The 7815-nt window shown below is 38.2% G+C and overlaps 1 long non-coding RNA gene across 1 annotated transcript; it reads left to right on the forward strand.

Moving 5' to 3' along the window:
- Positions 1-1167: 1167 nt before the first annotated feature.
- On the forward strand, positions 1168-4834 carry LOC131022434 (uncharacterized). The gene is made up of 4 exons (XR_009101294.1): positions 1168-1751; positions 1835-1887; positions 4150-4209; positions 4366-4834. It is a non-coding gene; the product is annotated as an uncharacterized LOC131022434 (long non-coding RNA).
- Positions 4835-7815: the final 2981 nt, after the last annotated feature.

Genomic DNA, 7815 nt, shown 5'->3' on the forward strand with positions numbered 1-7815 from the left:
AAATTCCAGAATGGAAGTGGGAGCACATCGCAATGGATTTTGTGACCAGTTTGCCCAAAACAAAGAGAGGAAACACTGCCATTTGGGTAATAGTGGATCGACTCACAAAATGTGCTCATTTTATACCAATACCGATCACACACGGGTCAGACAAGCTAGCTCAGTTGTATGTTCGAGAGATTGTGCACTTACATGGCGTACCCGTGTCAATCACATCAGATCGAGACTCGAAGTTCACATCTAGATTTTGGATGAGCTTACAGAAAGAGTTAGGCACGAGACTAAATTTTAGCACCGCCTTCCACCCGCAGACAGATGGGCAGTCTGAAAGGACAATTCAGACCCTCGAAGATATGTTGAGAACAGTGGTGTTAGACAGGGGTGGAAGTTGGGAAGCAGTGCTGCCGTTGATTGAATTTGCCTATAATAACAGTTACCAGGCAACTATCGATATGGCACCATATGAGGCATTATATGGAAGAAAATGTAGATCACCGCTTTACTGGGATGAAGTGGGTGAGAGAAAAGTTTTAGGACCAGACATGGTCAATGAGATGGTTGAGATAGTCCGCCAGATCAGAGGGCGAATAAAAGAGGCACAAGATAGATAGAAATCTTACGCTGATGCACGTCGAACTGAGTTACGTTTTGAAATAGGAGACAAGGTCTTCCTAAAGGTATCTCCTACCAAGGGGATAACTAGGTTTGGTGTCAAGGGAAAACTTAAGCCCCGATTCGTAGGACCTTATGAGATTTTGGAGAGAATAGGCCCAGTAGCCTATAGGTTGGCGTTACCGCCAAGCTTTGGAAACGTTCACAATGTTTTCCACGTATCACAACTCAGAAAATACGTTTTCGATCCAAAGCACATAATCCACCAAGAAGAGATGATCATTTGCCCAGACTTGAGCTATGAAGAGAGACCGGAGGCCATTTTAGATCGAAAAGTACAACAACTCAAAAATAAGGCAATCACATCAGTGAAAGTTTTATGGAGACACCACGGACAAGAGGAAGCCACGTGGGAGCTTGAAGACAAAATGAAGGAGAAATACCCCGAACTGTTTTAAAAGAAATATGCAAATTTCGGGACGAAATTTTTGTTAAGAGGGGTAGTATGTAGTGACCCGCTCTTTTATATATTTTAAATCCAGTAATGAGTGTTTATTTTGTTCATCAGTGAATGAAAACGGTTATTATCCAGATATGAATTCAGCTTATGATCCTGAATTTATATTGTTAAAGCAGTCAATGATATTATTTCAGAGTTATAACTGACTTAGCAAAGTCACGTTATTTATTTAAGCGAGATGAAATTTGATTTTATTTTTTTTACTCAGGTAGTAAATTATTTCCGACTCAAGAAGTTAATTAAATCTGCGGATTTAATTTAGATATCAGATCAATGAACGAATTAAATCTACGGATTTAATTTAGATTCATTTTATAACTTATTGTTTTTAGTGAGATATCACATGTCGAAATACGAGATTTATTTAAATAAACAGTACCAAGCAAATATGAGCACGCGATCCACTTTACAGTTACAGAATCACCGAGACAGAGAAAATACATCATTTATCTTATACTACATTTTTTTATTCTTCCTTTTTCTTTCCACTACCTTTGCTCCCCACTTCTTGCCTACCACTATACTTTGCCAATCCTCTATTAATCATCACCCCACCATTTTGTTGTTCCACCTGCAATTATCGAAGGAAGACTTCAATTATTGCTGCCAAATCCTTAAGGTAAGCTTGGTTTTACTCCTTTCATCTCCTTCCATTAACCAACTGCAATTATTAAAACAACAACATTCGATCTATTATTTCAGCCATTCCAGTTCATATAACTCAAGCAACAACCAAGCAGTTGAAAACAAGTGAGGTAATTCACTATCTCAATCAACCATTCCAGAAAACATTCATATCAAGCATGATTATGATTAGTTTCACAATACCAGAAAACCGTATAATCATCTTGAACTTAGCAAGCACCAACAACATTCTAATATTCAATCCAGTTTGCATTCATACCATTAAGCATGATCCGATTCAAATGATACATGGCAATAAGCTTGATAAACTTAGCAAAGTTACATACTCTATATGAAATAGCATCAGTTACTTTTCTGTTGTATTCATATCTATAGAGCTCATAACAAACCACATACGCGAACTCATGATTTATGGCATTTCACGGAAGTAGTATGATTCATACATTGAGATATTACCACTGTACAACCAAAGCCATGAGAGCTCCCATCATGTAGCAACATGAATTAATAGCAGGGGATAGAACAAAAACTTAGCTTAAGGAATAGGGTCGACTGCCTGTTTAGTCGAGCTCAAGGAAGACGACGACGAAGTCCGAGAACGGCAGCAGCGGCGGCGTGGCGCAACTTGAACCCATTAACACCGGAGAACAACGAAGGCGACACCCTTCGCTGGAAATTGCACAGCAGCAGCGTCACCGCTCGCCGGTTCCACGGCGGTGGCGGATCGAAGCAGCGACGACGTCCAACAACAGAGCTTCCAGGCGTGTCGGCAGATGACGCCGGCCGGAGCAGACGACAGTGGCCGAACGGAATCTCGGTGAGAGGAGAAGAGACCGAGCGGCCGGCTTTGCGTGAGAAAGAGATCGAGTGAGACCCGGCTGTTCGCCGGAAGTTGCAGCGGCGACGACGACCTTCAATCCGTGAATTAGGGCTCGCTTTCACGCCTTGGACGAACAGTCAGCAAGAGGAGATTTCAGGAAAGGAGGCGGCGCGGTCAACGATTGGACGCCGACAACTCGAACAGCCGGAGAAGGAAGCGGCAGCATCGAATATCTCGACTGAATCGAGAGGGGGAGACCGCGACTGATGAAAGGAAGGGAGAGAGAGCTTGACTGTTGTGAGAAAAAGGGAGAGAGAGAGAGCTCGAATGATTGAGAGAGAGTGAGAGAGAACCGATTGTTGAGGGGGAGAATTTGGGCCTCCTCATTTATTTATTTATTTTTTTTTGGGCCGGCTTATTTTGAGAAGATTGGACTTCCTTTTTATTCTTATCAGTTTGGGCTTCTGTTATTTATTGTAAGATTGGGCCGATTTAATTATGTTGGACTCTTTATTTGGGCTTCGTTTCAGTGGGCCGGTTTTGTTTTAATTTTCAGTGGGCTTGAGTTGGGCCGAAAATTTGGGCCTTTATTTTATTTTTCTTTGGGCTTCATCATTTATTTATCTTTGGGCCTTGTTGTATTTATTTTCATATGGGCCTTTATTATTTCTCTTTGGGCCGAGTTTACTAATAAAAGCCCAACTGCATTCTATTTTAATTGGGCTTTAGTTTAATTCATCGGATCTTTGTTATTAATTCAAATTGGGCTTTAGTTTAATTCATTGGGCCTTTGTTATATTATTTCAGTTGGGCCTTATTTATTTTATTCAGATGGGCCTCTATTACATTATTTCATTGGACTAAATTTATTTAAATTGAAGCCATCTATTTTATTGGGCTGTTATATTATCTTCGTTGGGCCTCGTTTGATTTATTTAATTGAGCCCAGCTAATCAAATTATTTATTTATTGGGCCAAGATTTATTTAATTAATTGAGCCGATGAATTATTTAAATGAACCCAACTAATTGTCTCTTTATTCAACTGGGCCCTAAAATTATTTAATTACTTGAGTCCATGAATTACTCCAACTAAACTTTTCAATTTAATTATTGGAATGCCACGATTTATTTAAAATCAAGCCCATATTTGTTTGATTAATTATTAGGCTGTCTTATGTTGAGCCTTTTAATTATTTGAACTTATTATATTATTTCTATTCCTATTTATTAAGCCCGAGAGATTTTATGAGGTTATTCAGCGAATAAGTCGAATTAGTTATATCTTAGTAACGACCACGAAGGATGGATTTATTTAATTAGTGGGTTAGAACACCTGAGGCGAAAGGATTATTTTAGTTAATTACTCAACCACGCAAGATGAAACCTAGTTGGTATTTATTTGATCTGATAGCGAGGATTAATAGTAGTAATTCTCTAATATCATCTCGGAGTAATAAATCATGCATAAAGATCATGCATAATTAATTCTGTATTCTCATTATTTGAGGATTTTAATCGAGCAATATCTTATTTATATTCTCGTAATAAAGGTCAAGCACGAGATTAATAATCAGTCAAGGAGCTACTGTACCACAAAAAGTTTCTAACAGGTGGGCATTACTTTCGTATATATCAAATGAGCTTAAATGTTACGTTCAAGCAAGTTATTTCATGACAAAATCTTTGAGTTGAAGTTATTTTAAGTATTGTCTTGCCATAAATGTTTCAATATTTGGTATGATATCTATCTGATGTGGCTTTGCCAGTTATTATGCAATCGAATTCGGGTCCTGAGCAGTTGATAGCTATCCTGCCAGGGCTAGTGTACACCAGTGACCGTGAGTCATCTAGCGGGTTGGCCGGTCAAGTGACCGTGAGAGGTGGCCACCTCTCCGGCACACAGTTCCAGATATGATAGATTACAAGAGAACTTAGACTGCAGTCGAACTTTAAGAATCACAACTGAATTTAGTAAGCTTGGGCCTTTTTAGCGAAAAACCCCTTGCTGTACTGTTTATGATGGCATGACAATTTAAATCTTTACGAAGCATGTTATATTTCATAGTAGGCATATGTGCCCACTGAGTACTTTTGTACTCAGCCCTGCATATATTTCTAAATGTGCAGGTTGAGCAGCTGCCGATGGTGATGAAGAGACGAGCATGACTCTTTTGTCTTATTATATATTAATGAACTCTAGGGTTACATGTCTTCATACATGTAATCAGAACCTTATTCCGCTGCATACTCAGAAGTTTTATGTTATTTTGGATAAGTCGGAGTTATCTGAACTTACTAGTTATTTGAGTCTATACGACTAAAACTCCGTTATATTATAAATATCCATGTTGTTAACAATGATGAAATGAGATCCTTTCTTGTTTGAATATTCCCCTTTCTACCCCGCTTCTAATCTCCCTCCATTAGTCACGGTTTCCCAGGCTTAATTATCCTTAATTAGGGCCGGTCGTGACAATAAGGCAGCTAGTATGGATTGTAATGTTCTTTGGAATGGTGACTATGGCTATGAGGTGAAGGAGGGAGATGACAAGCACATAGTATTTATAGATACTAAGAAGTGCAGTTGTAGGATGTGGGATTTGAGTGGCATCCCATGCCCTCATGCCATAGCTGCCTTTCACTCAAGTCAGTTGGACCCTATGTCTGTGATGAGTAAATGGTACCATAGCTCGATGTATAGGAAAGCTTATGAGAATGCTATACAGCCAATACCTGGGAAAAACTTTGGGATTATCAGTTTAAAGATTGCATTGAAGCTCCACCAGTTGAGAAGAAGATAGGGAGGCCCAAGAAGAACAGGGTAAGAGCTCCAAATGAGCCCAGATTGAAACACAAATTGTCAAGGATTGGTAAAACACAACACTACAACATTTGTGGAAGTGCAACCCACAAGAAACATAACTGCCCTAACAAGCCTACACAGGTATGAAACATAATTTACTTGCATTAAAGTTATTGTTAACATAACTGCCCTAACAAAACCAATCACAGGCTTCAACATCCACAAATATTGGCAAGAAGCAGAAAGGTCAAGTTAGGGGAATTGGTCTATATGTCAAGATGGAGACAGGAAAGCAGATTCTAAATGTAAGTTTGTCTATTAGTGTAAGTTTACAACTGATTTTCATGATTTCAAGAACCATTGCTGAGAGTGAATGCATTCTGATCACAGCTTGGAGGATCACAATCAATTGTGATCAATGAAGGCACACAAAATGAAGCAGATCCAATTACAAGGTTCCCAATACCAAACGAAACAGAGATAAAGAAGCAAAAGAGAAAGAGAGGTGAAGGCAGCTCCACTGGAGACACAGTGCAGGGAAAGAAACAACCAAGAAAACCATTCAAAGCTCCAAGAGTGCAGACAGTGGCTGTGGAGCAACAACAAGTCCACAGAATGAGTCCAAGAGGAAAGAATGTTATCTCAACTATTGGCTCAACAACCACTAGTTGAGCTAACATTTAGAATTTGTGTGTTGACAGAGCTTTGGGTTGTTTTCTTTTGTTTGTTTTTGGAGTTAAGCTAGACCGAGCTTCCATATTATGTTTTTTTTTCAAACTCACAGCTTATGACTATGGCTTGAATTTGTTGGGAATGAATTTGCAGCAAATTTGGTGTTTATGTTTGTGCATTTATGTTTGTGCAAATTTGGTGTTTATGTTTGTTGGGAATGAATTTGCAGCTTATGTTTGTGCATTTAGTTTTCTGTGTAAAGCACTATATTCCCTTAGTATCAAATGCTTATGATACAAAAACACGATACATTGAAAATTCATAATATATCAGGGGAGATTATATCATTCAATTAACAACAGCAAGATACATTAAGCATCATTCCATAGCATCAAAATAGAGTGGAGATTTACAGATAATTTCCATAGCATTTCACAAAGTTCATGCTATATAAGAAGCTTGATTATCACACACCATGAAATAATCAGAAAAATGAAAAGAAAATGGCTTCTCCTTCTAACACCCCTTGACTCTTCTTTCCAACTTGCAATCACTGACCAAAGATGATCAATTTCAGCTTCCAAATCCATGGGGGGCTTCGAAGTTTCATGCAGCTTTACAAGCTTGGTGTTTTCCTTCTTCAATGCATTTATAACTTCCCGACCTCTTTCACACATTGGTTCGTCATACCAATCAAAGAAACCACAATTCCGGGTCTGTGAAATCAGAAAATGAGTATTAATTCCATGTTTAGGGCAAAAACAAAATGAGTGATAAGCAATTGATTTACCTTCCAATTTCGACACCCATAGAATCTTCTACCCGAGTTTTCTTCAGTCCAAGAAGTCAGTCTCGTAGCTTCCAATCTCTTGCCTTCAAATTTACAACGGCAATACCTAACCTCATCGCCATTCATCACCTGCCGTCTTCCACGTGACGAGGATGACCCGAATCCTGAGCTCGAGCTCATGATAATATCTCGATTCCTTCTATACTCAACAAACCCTAACCCAATTGACGAAAATCTTGAAAATTTCTCTCGATTTCCAGCAACCTCGCAATAAAATTAGGTTTCCTTCAAATGTGAACCCTAATTCCTAAATACAATAGCGTTGTTGGCGATGGGGCCCAGCGAAAATAAAAAAAAAATTAAAGACGGCGTTAAACGCCCGTCAAGGCTTTGGACTTAATTGCACCCTTCTTCCGGGACTTTGGGGAGGTCAACGCGCTTTGACTGAGTTTGGGGGGCTAAAAGCTCTAGGGGGGTGTACTACAGGGGGGAATCTGCACCTTTGCACTTTTATAAATTATATAAAAATTAAAGTTTAATTTATTTTATTAATTATTTGAAGTTAAAGGGAATATGAACAACTCAATCTTTAATTTCTATATAATTTATAAAATTAATGATCTTAATTCCAATTTATGAAGTATTAAAAGAAAAAAGTGTCTAAAAATAATAATAGTAACACTAACAAATGTTAAACGTGAGTAGTGCTCACGTAAGGTACGTAGCATAACATTTCTATACAATTTTATTTCCAAGGTTTGAGCATTTAACCTTTCAATGATCTATAATTACAAGTAAATTCTTAGTATATTAAAGTATTTTACGAAAATATTCTCAAGCCCATGGAAGAGATAGGGAGATTTAGATCATGGACTTCGATTTAATTAATTTGTAATTTGACATGATTTTTAGAACATAACAAATAATTATTCAACCACCCAATTTTTTATG

The sequence above is a fragment of the Salvia miltiorrhiza genome, chromosome 4 (genome assembly GCF_028751815.1).
Source record: "Salvia miltiorrhiza cultivar Shanhuang (shh) chromosome 4, IMPLAD_Smil_shh, whole genome shotgun sequence".
NCBI classification, from domain to species: domain Eukaryota; kingdom Viridiplantae; phylum Streptophyta; class Magnoliopsida; order Lamiales; family Lamiaceae; genus Salvia; species Salvia miltiorrhiza.